The sequence below is a fragment of the Cryptomeria japonica genome, chromosome 10 (genome assembly GCF_030272615.1).
Source record: "Cryptomeria japonica chromosome 10, Sugi_1.0, whole genome shotgun sequence".
NCBI lineage: Eukaryota > Viridiplantae > Streptophyta > Pinopsida > Cupressales > Cupressaceae > Cryptomeria > Cryptomeria japonica.
Window position 1 is genome coordinate 34,385,876 of NC_081414.1, and position 17,930 is coordinate 34,403,805.

General features: G+C 37.1%; 1 protein-coding gene across 2 annotated transcripts in view; it reads right to left on the reverse strand.

Annotated features, from left to right (window-relative positions):
• LOC131038234 (uncharacterized) overlaps positions 1-17,930 on the reverse strand; it is a 92,143-nt gene that overhangs the window by 56,674 nt on the left and 17,539 nt on the right. The window lies entirely within an intron of this gene.

Genomic DNA, 17,930 nt, shown 5'->3' on the forward strand with positions numbered 1-17,930 from the left:
CAGATCAAAATGAGTAGAGAAAAAGTGATTTTGTTGAGAAATAGCCAAATTGAAAAACTAAAAACATCATTTTCCAGATAGACAAAAAAATCATAGAATCACAAGTGCTTCAAATAACATTCACTTCCATCATAACTTGACTTATCAATGAATTGATATGTTAGGCATTAATGACAACTGAGAAAATGTTGTTATTGATAAGATATTCATTCCAAATCATTACTGTAAATTATACAATACATTTAACAAGTTAATCAGAAAGATTAAACTTCACCTGTAATAAATTAGATTTCTTGAATTAGACATCTTTCTTCCCATAATCATTTCTTTTATTTTCAGAAGCATTGCCATGACATGTTTTATACATCTGTAAAGGTAAAATCATAGATTGCAAACTCGGAGAGTACTTTGCAAGTCAGTGAGTACTTGCAATTTTACTTTTTTGCCATGTGCATTTCCACCGGTTTAACTTGTAGCAAGTACTCAGTGAGTCTGTAAAAGGAACTCATGAATGACGAGTTGTTGGGAAGTTTTGAAATTAATTATTTTTTAAGTTGCTGAATCTTTTCCAAGTTTTTAAAATTGGAGTCTGCCAAGCCAAAGTTTGGCAACTGTGGATAATATAATATACAATAATAATTACATTTTCAGATAAAGGGCATAAATCCCTGAAAACAAACAAGCTTGCAGCAGTATATTACAATAAACATAGCTTCACAAACCATTAAATGAAGAGATTTCTAACTGGCATATATAACTAGCCAACAAAAACACAGCAACAGCTCTAAAATGTATCTGTACCTATAACATGCTCTAAAATACAAAAGGGATCTGTGGAAAAAGCTAAAAACAATTATTGCATGTTATGCTCAAATACATTCTCCTTTGTTAAATCTTACATACAGTCAAATGTTGGTATTTTTATATGCTTTTCTGATCCTTTTTCCAAAACTTATGGCCTAAAAAATGTTTATATTTATTTTCTTTTTAATATGGGACCAAATTACCTCTTCTTTTAAATTTCTTTTTATTGGAAGGATCATTTCTAGGGAGGAGACTCCTTTTCTATTTTGCCCTTTGACTAAGTTACTAATCCTGTTACTGGTTTGAGTTTGGGTTTGCCAGTTCAGTTCCCAGAGTCAGCCAAAAAAAATTGGGGTTGGGTTCATTTCAGTTTACCGGTACAAAAACATATAAAAATCATAAATATATACACATTTAGACCCTAAAATCAGGAATACTAGACATAATATATATATTTCCTTATACTTTTAATCACGGATGAAAAAATCTTTTAACCCCCAATTTTTTGCAAGTCATTTATGACAACAATTTAATCTGTAAAAAAATCTTGGGCGATTTTTTTGAATAAATCTAGGCAATTTATTGAAAAAAATCGGGAGAAAAACTCAAATAAATCTGCAGCAATGATTTGTCAGTTATTCTTTTACTGATTACTATAATGCAATTGATTGCATAACCTTGCACCTCGTCATTTGCGAATCAATTAGTGTAACTGTGTACCTAACCACAAGTTAAAAATAGATGCCTTCAAGGGATGTGGCATCTCCGAGGGAAGAATGCGAATCCTTTGGGTGTATGTGTGAGGAAAACTTCAGTATGGTGTTTTCGCATGATATGGTAGTTTCATGTGGAAGTCTCGTGCTTCTTGAACCATGTCCTTGACGCTGAAGTTATGTTGTGAAGGCTGACAAAGTTCATCAATGTGTATGAGATGAGCTGAAAATTTGAAAGGCTTTGTGTGCACATGCCAATGCCAGCTATTGAACAAAGTATTTATTTTATGGAAAATGAGAAGTAGAGGAGTTTTAATTCTATAGAAAGGAGATTAAAGGAATGCAAATCCTCTATAATATGTATTGAACTCAAATTCAAGTTGCACTTATTTTTTCGTATATGATACGTATTTTAACTCAAACTTCGATTTATAAATGATGGAAAACAGTAATATGTTCTACAAATTCAGTGTATATGTGTGTTTTTCAAGAATATTTTAAGAATTATAAATTTTCAAATGTTCGATAAATTTGCCGAGTTTTTGCCGATTTTTTCTGATTTTTTGCCAAGTCCCGAGTTTTCAAAAATTTTGGGCCAAAAGAGTTATTGCCAAGTAAGAGTTTTTCATCTTTGCTTTTAATATATGGTAATATTTATAAGTTCAAATACAATATCATAATATAATAATAAACTATCTAGATAATGGTATTGAGTGACGGCAATAAATTGTTGTCAGAGAGAGATACAAGTGAAGTAATTAAAAAGGCTCATGCTTCATTGAATATGTGTCATTACATTGAGTGTTAAATTTGGTATGTGGTGTCTTTTATAAGCGTGTTTTAACAAGCCTCTTCTCTATGGTTTCTAGTGTTGGTGTTCATATGGGCAAGAGGACTAGTGTCCAAGTCAAAGGTAAACAGTTGGAGGTGGGTCCAAAGTGAAGGAAGAGGAAGGTGTTGAGGGAGGAAGCTATGGTGAGTTTCATTATGTATTTAGATAAAGAAATTTAAGATCCTACTTTGAGGTCGTGGGCGGTTAGGATTAGAGAAATGGCCAAGAGTTTAGATTATTCTCTTGGAATTTGTATTTCTTGGAGTTTGTATTTGAGAAGAGTTCCGCAAGTTACTTCTAGATCTGAGGTACCCTCAAAAGTGTTAAAATACTTTCAGTGTCACATAATACTTGCCATGTGTGGCCATTATCTCCTCTATGACGAGTTCACACTTGTTGCACAATGATGTGAGCAACATGACAAAGAAAAGCGACATTCATTTTGCCTATGACATGGAACATTTGCGTGCCATAAAACAACCACAAATTTGTTTGCAGTTTGCAGATGACAATTGAGGAAACTGTTAAAAAAGCTTCAAGTTTTTCTTCCAAAGGAGGTATTCCTCTATTTTCCAGTTGCTGCGAGACTGAGGAGGGCAAAGTCAAGGAATTGAAAAATCCGAACAAAATTGTGGTATCTACAAAATGGAATTATCAATGTATTACAGTAGTTGTTGTGAGGCTTGTGTAATTTGCCTCAGCTCTTGTTATATAATACATAGGCTGACTTAGAAACATACATATATAGTCGATTAGGGTTAGGATGGCAACAAGAAAGTTACAGCCTATCAGGGTATGGGATTGTTGAATGTGAAGTTTTACTTCCAATTTGATAGCTGGTCAACTAGATATTCTTCAAAGGTATAACCCAATTTTGTGGTTCTTGGACTTCAACTAGGTTTTACTAACAATATATATGGTTAGATTATATTAAAACCTATTGGAGTTGAGGAAAAATCAACTCTACAGCTCCCAAAGATCACCTACACGCAAACCTGTCACAAAAGGAGAGAAGGAAAAAAACTATGGAGGCCAGACTTCAGAGATCCAGAAAAGAGGAGTCATATTGATTGTACAACAAGAATGCAATTCAATAATTTTAGTTGTTATGAAAATACAATGAGAGAATCCTTATAAAAGGATACTCGAAACGCTAAAGGAGAAAAACCCTAAAGAATTATAAGATTCCTAAGTTTAACTTAAGCATAGAGTATAATAGACTAATAATTAAATAAATAATTATTATCTAATAAAAGATTACTCTACCCACCCTTAAGATGAACTTAGGGAGTAGCTAAAAAACAACTAAGGACTAAAAAAAACATGTAAAAAATGCAGGAAAGCAACAATGGGTCCCGACAACTAAGCTTGATGAGGTACCCAAGTACAATAAAATCTCTGTAAAGTGGAGAAAAAGGAGAAAGCCCTGTGGGAACAAAACTCCTCTCCAAGAAGAGATGAAAGCTCAAGTGAACGACTAAGAAGCCTCCAAACAAGAGTGTTCTAGAAGATAGGAACAAAAAGAAGAACACCACTGAAGCATGAAATAGCTGCAAACACTGTCGAAGAGTAACTGCTGATCTGAAGAACCTCCACTGAAATAGAACATGACCAGGTAGAAAAAACTGTAATTTGCATGAGTGCCCTCAAATAACACTACTCGAATCAAATGGCAAACAAAGGCAAACAACTGAACTCGAAGATACAGATGGCATGAAACACGAAAGCCTGAAGAGTTGATCATTCGAACCAAGGAAGCATTAGAACCAACAGGACAAACCTCCCCATAATGCTAAAAAGGGAGAGGGACAGGTACACTAAAAAGAACGGCCAACAAGAGTTGCATGACGAAAAACCAGGAACATCGAAGGTGCAAAGAAAGTACATAGTGTCATGGAAGGAACACTCACTTGACACACATCATGAAGCTAATGTCATGGAAGGAACACTCACGTGACAAAGGTAGATGGCAAACAAAGGCAAACATCAACCCCCCCATGGCACTTTATAAGTAGTGCATGTACAGTAAGGCACAAGATGTGCAAGATCACAAGTATACAATGCATGATGGCACTTTATCTTGATACGTTTGCATAAATAAAATGCTACAATGATCAGAAGAGACAGAAGACTGGAAACATAAATAACATCCAAAGACGAGACATCCTACTCAAAGAAAGAGATCCCAAGACCTGAAACATCTAAGATATTCACTAGAGTGTTGAAAAGCAAAAAACTAAATAAAATATAACTGGAGAAGAATCTGGAAAGAACCCAGAACAAGCTTTCCAACAATATAAAATTTTCGAAAAACGGAGTTCGAATGCTCAAGTTATGTCTCTCGGAGTGCAAAAAAAGAACCTCTGGCTTTGACAACAAAAAACGCCATCAAAAAAGAAAAATCAAAAGTTCAAACCTCGAGATCTAGATAGAGCTCGGAAAGAGCTTTTTGACGATATAAGGTTTTTGAAAAAGCGCCTCAGTATGACCAAGTTACGACCAAAAGAAAAACAAAACCCCTCTTGTAGAACATAAAGAGGGTAAAAAATAAATTTAAAAAAAAAAAAAAATTTAAATTTTTTGACACATTTGCAAGTACAGCCATACAGATTTTTGTGCCTTGAAAAACGTGCCAATAAAAAATCATGCCCTAGATGCCCTTGTCACCGAAATAGGTCGAATTATATATCAAAATTCGTGGAAACGGCCTCCTGAATCCAACCATGAGGTCCTTTTGGCACCAAAATATACCAAAAAATCAGCTACCCCGAGAAATGGAAAAAAACCACTGCACAAACCCTCGAATACACAGATCTGAAGAACAAGGCCCAAAATCTCTTATGAAGAGAACATGGGCATGCAGATCTAGAGCTCTGATACCATATTGGAGTTGAGAAAAAATCAGCTCTACAGCTCCCAAAGATCACCTACATGCAAACCTGTCACAGAAAGAGAGAAGCAAAAAAACTATGGAGACCAAAATTCAGAGATCCAAAAAAGAGGAGTCATTGATTGTGCAACAAGAATGCAATTCAATAATTACAGTTGTTATGAAAATACAAAGAGAGAATCCTTATAAAAGGATACTCGAAACGCTAAAGGAGAAAAACCCTAAAGAATTATAAGATTCCTAAGTTTAGCTTAAGCATAAGAGTATAATAGACTAATAATTAAATAAATAATTATTATCTAATAAAAGATTACTCTAACAAAACCAATAGGTCCTAGGGGTCAAACTAGTAATGTAGCCTTTTGACCCTTAATTGCCTTGGCCAACATGATCTAAACCTTGGCATTGTTATTGCAAACAACATTCCTACCTCTAGGCTAAGGACAATGGACCTCCTCGTTATCAAGCTAGAAGTATTAAATTTTATTTAAGGTACATTTGGCTATAGCTAAAGAGTAATAATTATCCCTCAAAAATAATGTGATCTAGCATATTTGAGACCAATATATGGTCTATAGAGGCTAAACCTTTTCAACACCATTTTGAGATGAAAGACATTTTTTAAATCACTGAGGTAAGCATGAAATACAAACCTTTTTTTACCATTTTGAGATGAGACTTTTTTTTCAATTTTAAACAACACAATGCATCCGTTAAGGTTAGGAAAAATAAATACAATACTGCTGAAAGGTAACCCTTCCACTTTCTGATCACCAAGAGCTCAATGTGGGTGAGGTGAGAGCATACGGTGAATAGAGGATCGTTAGCTCCAAAACAAACTGAAGTACAATGTTGGGAGGCAAGCCAGCCCCTTCCACTTGTCCAACAGGCAAGAACAACTTAATATAAATCATCTACCACTTTTCAGCAGGAGGACAATTATTACAATACTGAAAATAAGATCACTTAACCACTTATTCAGCGGGAGGACTATGAAACCAACTTGTTGACGTGTTTTTTATGACTACATCAAACTCAGAATAAAGTTGCCTAACAGTCACTTCACTCTCTCTTGATCAAAGTGCAATTGCATGCTAAGATTGCAAGAAGTTCAAACAATCGACTCCAAGGTTCCTTTATGCTATGGACGTGACTCAATTGGCTGATGTGATTGCTGGTAATCCAAGGGGCCTTACATTTGGATCATTCTTTCACTTCTTTGTTGTGGTGTGGAACTTCATCATCAAATATGGCAATTCTATGATGCTTTTGCTTCAAACAAACTGAACTGGAATGAACTGGAAATAAAGGGGAAAGGGTTTAGAAGGATCTAAATCTACTCCTAAGGGCAGTGATATCAATAGATAGTGCTCTAGTGGACGAACTCCAAATAAACCAAGCTCTGCTTCGCCAAGGTCAACTACAACTCCGCAAGAACCAGTGCAATCTTCTGAGGATGTTGAAGGATTTTCACATTGAGAAAGTGCATTTGAATACCCAACATGGCGCAATCCAAACGACTATTCACAATCGAACTTAGCATAAATTTGGGGGTTCAGGCTAACTTTACACTGCAACTTACAATCAGCAAGATGCAAAAAGTATGAACCATGGGAATTCATCAAACACCATTACATTGTCCATTGAAATCAAAGCACTTTATCTAACAACTTAGAAAATAAAATTCTACTCTAAGTGAGGAAGGTGAAACCATGCAACTTTTGAAAAATAACTTAAGTGGACACCATCAAAGAACAATGTTTCATTGTTATTATCTCAAAAACGTATCGCAACAATTTCATACAAAGCTCCCTCCTCTTACAAATGAGGGGGTCACCCCTTTATATAGGCCTCAAGCCATGATTACATGCAAAACCCTAATTCGGGTTTCACCCTAGAAGATTCCCCACTCAAGATGCAACAAGGTGGGAATCAGTAATTAATACCTACTAAGCCTATGTACAATTAATTCAAAAGTACCCAAAATAGCATCCATTGCGCATTAAATGCACCACCTCTTTCAAATTCACCCAACATGCGTTGAATATTTTCATCCATGCAAATAACACCCCATTATGTCATAAATGCTCCATCATTTCCACATGCGGCAGTTGCATGCAAAAAGAATCTGCCATAAATTCAACATGCAATGACCGGGTCGCCATTTGGTCAAATATTCCGGCAATGAATGTGCCACCATACTGCCATGCGTTCAATAGATCCTCGCCATGCAAGTGGACCCTACCATCGTATATCCACTCCTGCACATTTAGAATTGTTGGAGAGAGAAAATTTGATTCAGGAAGAAATTTCTTGAAATCTCTTCAACTTTCCTTGCTCGAAGAAGGTTTTCCATCAATTTTCACCATCTCCTATTTTTTTAGGAATTTTTCACAAATTGGGGTTTCAAGTCCAGGAGGGAGAGAATTCTCCTACGAATCCAAATCTGTAAAAATATTGACATTTGGATGTGATTTGACACCCGAAAATAGATTTTTCGAAATTTTTCCCCAGGGAAATTTCTTGTTCAGTTCATCCTTGATTCCTTCCTTGCCTTAGAAATTTTATCTTCAATTCCTCCTTGGGTGTGATTTCTTCCTTGCTTGGAATTTTGTCTCGAAGGAAGGAATTTCCAACACAGCGCCAAATTTTCACCTTTTTCAAGAATTTTGTCATGAAGGAAAGAATTTCCAACACTTGGTCAATTTTTCACCTTTCCTGGAATTTTGTCCTGAAGGAAGGAATTTCCAACACAATGCCAAATTTTCACATTTCCAAGAATTTCGTCGTGAAGGAAGGAATTTCCATCACTTAGTCAATTTTTCCACTTTCCTAGAATTTTGTCATGAAGGAAGGAATTTCCATCACTTAGTCAATTTTTCCACTTTCCTGGAATTTTGTCTTGAAGGAAGGAATTTCCATCACTTAGTCAATTTTTCCACTTTCCTGGAATTCTTCACCTTGGGCGCATTTCTTTCTCGAGGAAGGAATTCTTTGTGCTCTTTGAATTCATCACATCTGCAAAGAGCTTTTTGATCAATTTGCCACATTTCCTATTTTTGGGGGATTTCCCAAAAATTTAGGACTCGGGTCCAGTATAGAGAGAAATCTCTCACGATTCCAAATCTGCAAAAATATTCGGATTCTAATAAGATTTGGTATCTAAAAATAGAAATTTTAAAATTATTCCTGAGGGGATTTCCTGCATTTCCATTCCTCCTTGACCCCAAAAATTCTCCTTTGCCTTGGAAATTTCCATCTTGGACTTTCAAACTTAGGCGTGGAACGTGAAATTCAGCTTGCCCTAGAAAATTTTTAACTTCCTCATTGGGCCTAGAATTTTGACTTTGATAGAGGAAATTCATCCTTTCCATGCTCTTCCATGATACCTTGACTTAGGCCCCTGCCTTTGGACTTGGGCAATGATTCCGCACTGGTAAGGAATTTTGTGATTTTGAAGCTTTCCATGACCATCAAGTTTTGGCGCCCTGGTACCTTCCTTAGGCGCAATTCTCCCTAAGGCAAGGAATTCTTAACTTAAACATTTTTCCATGAATCATCCACTTTGGTGCCCTTCCAAGTCTTAGGGCGGAATTTTGCTAGGAAGAAGGAATTTCATTACATTGAAGGTTTTCCAGGATAACACCTCTTTGGCGCCTTCATCATGGCTTGGGCGCTAATCTCCTATAGGCGTGGAATTCTAAACTTTCTCCATTCTCCTTGAGCACTCCACTTTGGCGCCCTCCCTTGGAGCAGGGCAGAATTTTCACTAAGTGGTGGAATTCACAATTTTCCATTCTTTCCATGTCAACTTCACTTTGGCACCCTTGGTGAAGTATGGGCGCTAAAACCACCTACGCAAGGATTTTCACATTCTCCACGTTCTCCATGGGCTCCTTTGTTTGGCGCCCTTGGCCAAACTTGGGCACTGAATTGACTTGGGGAAGGATTTTCATGATTTTTCCTCATTCTCTTCATCAGGATATATATGAAATATAACATTTAAGTATAAGTGGCATCTTCAATATGTCAAGTTATATTTCATATATATTGGCAGGATGTTTGAGAGTGGTTTCAGGTCCCTTGGGAATCATAATGCAAATTTTGGATTTTGGAAGATCTTTCAAATTTTCAGACTTCGTCAAATTTCAGGCCATTTTCGGATCAGGATGACATTGGTAGATTGATGTGAATTTCCAGACTTATATGATTTTGCATGCTTTCTTCTTCTCGAACAGGAGTTCCATACTTAACCATTTTTTTGATCCAACTTGTCTGCTTTCTAATTCTTCCAGATTTAGAAATGGTCTTCAGGAACGTTCAGTCTTCAGCGTCTTCAGAGATATTCAGCTTTCAGTGTTTTCCTGTGAAGATCCTGCCAAAAATAGATTTTCCCAAATAGTAAGTGTTTCAAAATGTTAGGGTTTGGACAAAATAGGTTAGGAATGCACTTACTAAAAATAGAAATTGCTACAAATAGTAAGTTTGATTTTTGGCAAAATTAGACCAATCCGGGAGGCAGTGAAACTTACTACAAATAGACTTACTAAAAATAGTTTGTGCTCAGAATCCGCTCAAATTTTACTGGGAGGTTCCTTGAAGGAACTTGATTCCAATTTTGCATTCAATTTTCTAAAACCCTAACAGAAACCCCTAAAATCTAGGACTACAGGCAAAAACCCTAAAATAACCAAAACAACCCCTAGACTTAATCAAATTCACCCAAACGAAAAGCAGACTTAATCAATATGACCCCCAAACACTTGCAAAGCAGAGAGATTGAAAAGACCGCTGCGAAAAGACCCAAAAAACAAAGCCAAAAGACTGGAAGGGCCTAAAAAGTAGGGGGTCTCCATTTGCAATGGGGCGATGTGTGAAAACGTCACAACACGGCTGAAATTAAAATATAGGCAGCTAGGCCATCCTCTTCCACTTTTTCAATGGGAATACAAAATGTAAAATGCAATTAAACAAAGGCTGATCAGTACTACTGATTTCAGCGTTACAATGAGAGCATTAGCTTGCAAATTACAATAGGAAATTGATATCCAAACACCTCAAAATGTTAGGAATTGATCTTCTAAAAATATAAGTTATCCAACATATGAAAGGTATCCAAATAGGTAAATAACTCAAGTCTGATATGAAGAACAGTATACTGATATAACATAACAGCAAGAACAGAAATCACCTAAATGCTCATAACTTTCTCCACGCGGCTCCGAATGACTTAAAATCAAATGCAAATGGTCCCTGGAGAGGAGACATCCAAGACAAGACCAATAACCCACTACAAATCGGTTCAAAACATCAATGCACACTTTCCAAGGCAACCTCCAACATGGTACAGCCTGGGAGACAGGGTGATTTTATCTATAAATTCCAAATCAACTCCAAAAATCACGAAACTTAGAAAAATGAATCGCCTAGCCATGAGGAAAACATAGGATGAATACCCAAAAATGACAACTGAACTCTCAGAGACTTATGAATGAATTTCACTTTCAACACCATACATACAGCAAACTCCAAAATCTGAAAAACAACACTCCAAAATCAAAAGGCATCAAATAACTTCATCTTTATTGAGCTCAATCTGCTCCTCTGAATGAGAAATAGTCATAGCATTCAGCTAGGGGCTATCTTTCAAGCACGAAATTGAAGGAGGCTAAGAGGTATGCATTCCTCGAAGCAAGAGTCTGAAATAATTTTGACAGCACTTCGTAATATTAAGCAAAGATAGTCTCAAATGAAGGCCACGGCACTTATTTATAACTTTCTCCCAAGTCGAACCTCCTTTTCCCTCCAATGTGTTACTTAACAATGGAATTCAAATTTACTTTTAATTTTTCATTGTTCACCAAGTCGTCCCATTTTGCCTAGACAAGAGACTTTATTAAAATGCAAATAATACATAATATGAACACCCAACATATAAAAATGACTTTTAATATAACTTAAGCAATCCCTTTAATAAATCGTCCATATTGCCTTAAGTTATAAGGCAACTTAAAACACCATTTTCCATCAAATACTAAACCTGCCAAAACAAGCTCCAAGAGTATGTGAGATCAACTTAAAGAACTGCCTTGCCAAAAATAACCACTGCACTGAGCTGCAAAAACCCTGCCAAAAATAGCACTGCTAAAAATAGTTTGTCCAAATGCATTTTAACCACATTCTGAGCAGCCGTTGCAACTTACTAAAAATAGTAAGTCCAAAAAAGTCTTCAGATTCATTTGCATGTCACACCATTGCAAAGCTCTCAGAAAACCCAGAAAAACCCAAAGAAATGAGTTGTCCTTGCCCCTACTTACTAAAAATAGTAAGTTTACTAAACTCCAATGCTTGCTATGCATGTACCATCATTGCAAATCTTTCTGAAAACCCAAAAGGAATCCAGAATCAAAACTATAAAACTCCAACATGCAAGCCATCAAAAACGCTGAAACATCCCCTTAGAAATAGGAAACCCTATTTTTTGCTTCCGACTAGCCTATGGGTCTCCGGAACAATCTAACAACCAACTGAACTGATTACTGCTGAAAAGGGGACATTACAGTCCGCCCTCCACAAGATTGCTTGTCCTCAAGCAACCACAAGTCTGGATAGTGCCGAATCTCCTCATTCTCCCAAGTAGTAGCATCCTCCATAGGTAAATTCTTCCACTTCATCAAATACTCCTTGATTGTCCTTCTCAAAGAGCGTTCTCTAAAATCAATGATCTCCTCCAGAATCAACACCAATTGTCCTTCCTCATCCATGGGAGGTAAATCAAAAGAGACCACAGCATTGTGTCCAAGTGCCTTCTTGAGGCGAGACACGTGGAAGACATTGTGAACCTTGCTACTCGTTGGTAGCTCTAACTCATAAGCCACTGCACCAACTCTCCTAATGATAGAACCGTGGCTTGAGTTTCTTCGCACCACTCTTCTTGAGAGTAGATTGTCTTAAAGGTTGAAGCCTCAGATAGATGATATCTCCAACCTCAAATGTGCGCTCTATACGTTGTTCATCAGCGTTCAACTTCTGTTGATTCTGTGCAATTTGGAGGTTATTCTTCAAAACCTTCAAAATATCTTCACATTGCTGCACCATGTCCTTTGCTTGTGGGGCTTTGCTATCACCAAACATCAAATCAGCAAAGTTGGCAGCCTTGTATCCATAGAGTGCCATGAAAGGGAGACGTTCTGATGGACATGTGGTGGAATGAATTGTAGCAGTACTCCCCTAAGTGAAGCCATCTCACCCAAGCTCACTACTGCTCTGAGACATAATTCCTAAGATAGCACTAGAACCACTTGTTCACAACCTCTGTTTGCCCAATTACGTGACAAACATCAACAGCCATACTAAAAAACCTGAGACAACTGAAATCAATGCCATGTAACATATCATGCCACGACAACTCTATAAAATCCACATCAACAAACTCACTGACAATCACGATCTTGGGTGAAAGAAAGAATATTCTGCTCAACCATAAAACATAAACCCAAGCATCACTTTTCATGATGTCCTCAAAATGAAGATCAATCATTGTTACTACTCTAATATCTAGCAACCAAGGAATGCCTCTACTGTCACCAATCAAAATCATATCACCAACCCTTAAACTCAATGTCTCAAGGGAAGAAACTCGAGTACCCCAACAAGCCAAACTCACTATAGTCAACCAACCATCATCTAGAAGTATGCATACTATCATTATGAAGTGACTGCAGTGACCCAAATTCTCCCATGCGGAAGTGGGGAATAACAGAATCATACCTAGAGGATCTCCTGCGGCTAGTTGCATAATCATCTGCAAGTGCTCAAAATCAAACTACCCCAAGTCAGAGGTCACCATAAATAGTGTGGAACAACTCAGACAGCTAAAAACGATCTGAAATCTCACTAAATGCAGAGGAGATGAGTGTGGGAGTAGCTGAAAAGCCAACTCCTCTAATCAATTCATCTCTACCATCAATCCTCAACCACGAACAACTCATCTACTGCCCTGAAGGAACCATCCAACATATCTGCTGATCAAAATCTAAACTCATGTGTAAGCTGATCCAATTGTGGACAGTAGTGCTAACACTTATTGTCACAACTCCAAGGCCCTCTGAAATATGAGCCAATTCTAAGCATAAGATATTTTTACACTAGGAGGGGGGCTTAGGCAAAAAAGTTTGCCCGTTGTTTTCAATATTTGTGTGTTTCTTATTTGTAATAAAATGAACAATTTCAGGTAAATCAAATGCTTTTTAAATGAAGATAGATCAAAATATACTTAATATTTATTTTTGAATTTACTGAAAATATGTGGCCACTAAACCTTAGAAATAGGGGTAAAAACATCAAATGGGGCATTGACACCTCATCTTGAATTCTTTTGTCAACTATCCAATGTGTAGTTCATATTTTTAGGTATCTTACCAAATGCAACAATCCCGTTGCCAAATTTTTCAAAAGCTAACAAATGTACATTGCAAATAAACATTGCGTCATTGAAGGATTCACTCTGGCAGATGGATGTGGAAGCATCTATTTAAAGTTATCTTGATTCTACATACTTGAGAGATTTGTGATCCCACACATCTGACATCATGTTTAATCCTAAGAACATGGCCATGTTGGAAATCATTTTGGCAATCATATTATTCTTTGATACCTATGACATCTTTTTTGAGGCACAACTTGTCAATGTGTTTTTTTCATGCAAACTCAAATTTTAGCGGCATTTGTCTGAAATTGCATTTTTTCAAGAAAGATATAATGATGCCCACTAATTTCCTCATAGGATGTGTTATTTTGATTACAACACTGTGTCATAACTGATCTCATGAGTTGCGTTAAACGGGCTTGAACTCTATCTTCGCCTTCCATATATTCTTGCATGAATCGTAATGTTGGGATCTTTAGTTGCACTAGAAAAACAGGTTCTTGACCATAAACTAGAAAATAAGGGGAAGTCCCTAATGAACTCTTAGTTCGAGTTCGATCCGCCCAAAGAGCAAATCTCAGCTGGGTGTGCCAATCCTTCGGTTCCTCTCTAATAGTTTCTTGATTATACTCAGTAGGTTCTTGTTTGTGGATTCCGCTAAGCCGTTGCCCTACGGGTAATAATTTGATGAAAATTTAAGTGTTATTCCATATTCAAAGGCCAAATTGGAAAATCTTAATGATGTAAATGCATGACCATTGTCGCATATTAAAGCATGAGGGCATCCAAATCTACTTATGATATTTTCTTCCACAAACTTAATTACAACATCAGTATTGCAAAATTTCAAAGCTTGAGCTTTCGTCCACCGAGTACAGTAGTCGATAGCGATTAGAATATACCTATGTTGTGCTGAGGAAGGTGGATTGATCATACCGATGAAATCTAGTCCCCATTTGGCGAACGGTCAGGCTTCTATCACTGGTTGCAGCGGCATTGCTGGATTCCTCTCGTGAAAAGCTGCTACCTGGCAAGTGTGGCATGTCTTCACGTGCTCGTAAGTATCTTTGAATAGTGTAGGCCAATAGTATCCCGCCCTTAATATCTGATGTGTCGTAGCTAAGCTTCCTCCATGTCCTATTCCAAATTTGTTGTGGAAGTGTTCCATGATTTGTTTTGCTTCATCCTTGCTTACGAACCTTAAATAAATTCCTTCATGATTCTTTCTATATAAAACTGAGCCTTGGAGCATGTAGTGTTGGCTTTTCAATCTAAGTGCTCTCTTCAGTGTAGGACTCATGTGTGTGGGACATTTATGATTGAGTAGATAAGTCACAATATCCTTATACCATTCATCTGGTGTGAGGTCATCCAGTTCATACACTTGTTGGATCAATCCTGGTCCTTCTACAGCTAGAGTTTGTGCGAGAGCCTGTCCTCGAACTAGCTTCATTGGTTGAATCTCAATATCATATTCTTGGATAGTGGCAACCCACTTTCCTCTTCTTTCTCCAAGTTCATTCTACATGAGGAGAGTTTTTGTAGCTGCATTGGGCACTATTGCGTACGCCTTGCTCCTTAAAATGTAATGCCTGAACTTCTTGATCGCTTTTACTAGGGCATAGGCTTGCTTTTCAATATTTGGATGTCTTAATTCAGCATCTTTGAGCGGTGCACTTGTGAATGCTATAGGATTCTCATCCTTTTCTTCGCTTCTCTGGGTGAGAAAAGTTGCACATGTGTGTTCTGAAGCGAAAGAATCTAGATAGAAGGGCTTTGTGTAATCTGGGCTGATTAATACAGGAGCTTCAACAATTGCTTGCTTAATTTCTTCAAACACCCTTTTAGCTGGTGCACTCCATTCCATCTTGGCATCCTTCTTCAATATTTCATTCAGTGGCCTGACTATTTCTGCAAACCCAGTGATAAATTTTCTCACAAAATTGATCTTGCCAAAGAATGCCTTGAGTTCTTTCTTGCTTGCAGGGAGATTGATTGTTGATATTGCTTTAACTTTGTCAGGATCTATAGAGATTCCTTTCTCTGAAATAACGTGTCCCAATAGTTTTCCTTATGTGACTCTTAACATGCATTTTTTAGGATTTAGTGAGATTCCATATCTCTGACATCTTTGAAAAACTTTTCTGAGATCTTCTACATGCTCTTATCTTTTTCTTGAAAATACTATGATATCATCCATGTAGATAATAATACATTTTCCTATCAAGTCCCTGAATGCAATATCCATGGCTCTTTGAAAAGTGGCTCCAATATTGATAAGCCCAAAAGGCATTCTCCTGTAAGCAAATGTTCCCCATTTGGTTGTGAAGACTGTCTTTAATCTGTCTTCTTGTTCAACCATCACTTGATTGTATCCTGAATATCTATCTAGAAAAGACATCATTTGTGACCCATTGACTATTTGTCATACTTCATCTAGTGATGGTAACGGGTAGTTATCCTTTTCTGATGCTCTATTGAGATTCCTGAAGTCTACACATAATTTGATTTCTCCATTCTTCGTTCGTACTAGAACCAGGTTGGCCACCCACGTCGAATGTCTTACTAGAAAAATGATCTTTACTAATAGTAGCTTCTTCACTTCTTGATATATTAGTGGTTCCAAAAGTGGGTTGACGAGTCTCTACCACTGTCTGAATGGTTTGCTTCCTGGCTTCAAAGGTATCGTGTGGGTGATGATTGTAGTATCATATGTTTTTAGATCTTCATAGCTCCAGGCAATGACATCTAGGAAGCCTTTCATGTTCTTCAAAATACCCTCCTTTTCTTGTGAAGTGCAAGCTTTCCCTATGAATACATTCTTGACTTGTTCTTCATTGCCCAAGTTGACAGTCTCACATGCATTTTCTTCCACATTATGACTCTTAATCACCTGCAACTTATCTAGGTCAAAAATTAATTCCAATTCTATCATACCCTTTGGAATAGTATTAGTTTTCAAATTCACGATACCTTCTGGATCAAACACTGCACCTTCTATGTCTTCCTCATCAATCATTTGAGTTAAGAAGACATCAGTATTGGTTAAGAAATCCAATATATGTTTGTCGTCTTCAAATACTTGAAAATTTGTAACATTATCCGGAATTGAAGGTACTGGCGTTAGCTCTACTGTGAATTTCTTCAAACCTTCCATGGCAAGTGGAGCTAATGAGCTAGCAGATTGAGCAAGGGAATTAGCTACTTGATTCTAATGTTTGTATACTGATTTGATATTGAAAGCATCGAAGCTCTCAATGAGATCCCACACACGATTGCAGTATCTTGTTAGCCTCTTGTCATGACACACATATTGCTTCTTTATTTGTCTTATCACTATTTCTGAGTCTCCAAACACATGTAGGATCTTTGCTTTCTTTTTGATAGCTAGCAACAACCCATGAATCAATGATTCATATTCAGCAACATTATGTGTACATGGGAATTGCAATCTATATGCAGCTAAATATATTTCCTCTGAAGGACTGATTAACTGAAAGCCAGCTCCTGATCCTTGTTTTGATTTTGACCCATCAAATCTCAGCGTCCACGCTTGATTTTCATCTTTCTTTTCTTCTTCTGGTAGAGTTTGATTTTCATTGTTGCTCTCCTCTGATGAGTTGGATGAAGTGTCCTCTTCGGATGAAGTGTCAGTCTCTGGTATTTCAAAATTTCAATCTCTTCTAATGTTACAACCTCAGGAATCTTCTTGTAGACTTGCTCCAAAGCAATCTTGCACATGGTGCATGAGAGTTCGGAATGGAAGGCATTATGTATCCTACACCAATTTGGCAATAGTAGATCTTGGATACATGCCAGATTTCCAAGCTCAATCCCTTGTTGGATATTCTTAGGGACAAATCCCCTGAAATTTTCAAACATTCCTTCATTATCTGAATCTCGATCGCTTTCAACAATTGCCTCAATTGACTCTATGATCTCTTGCGAATTATACTCTTCATCAAGACCTTGTAACATTAGGACTTCTTCGACTTTGGGTTTCTAGGTCCTCAGATCTGTCTCGAGGAATAGAATTTCATTATTCTCACCATATTGTGTTATCATCAACTTCAGTCTGGGAGTACTGTCGATCTTGATCTGGTTGGGAACTCCTCTCCATGGTAGCCACATGTGAGAAAAATCTGTTGAAACATAACCATTCAATTTGTGTGACATGTCGTAGGTATCAGGTATCTCTACTAAACAACAACATGTCGTAGGTATTAGGTATCTCTACAACTGATATATCAATGAAGTGTTGAA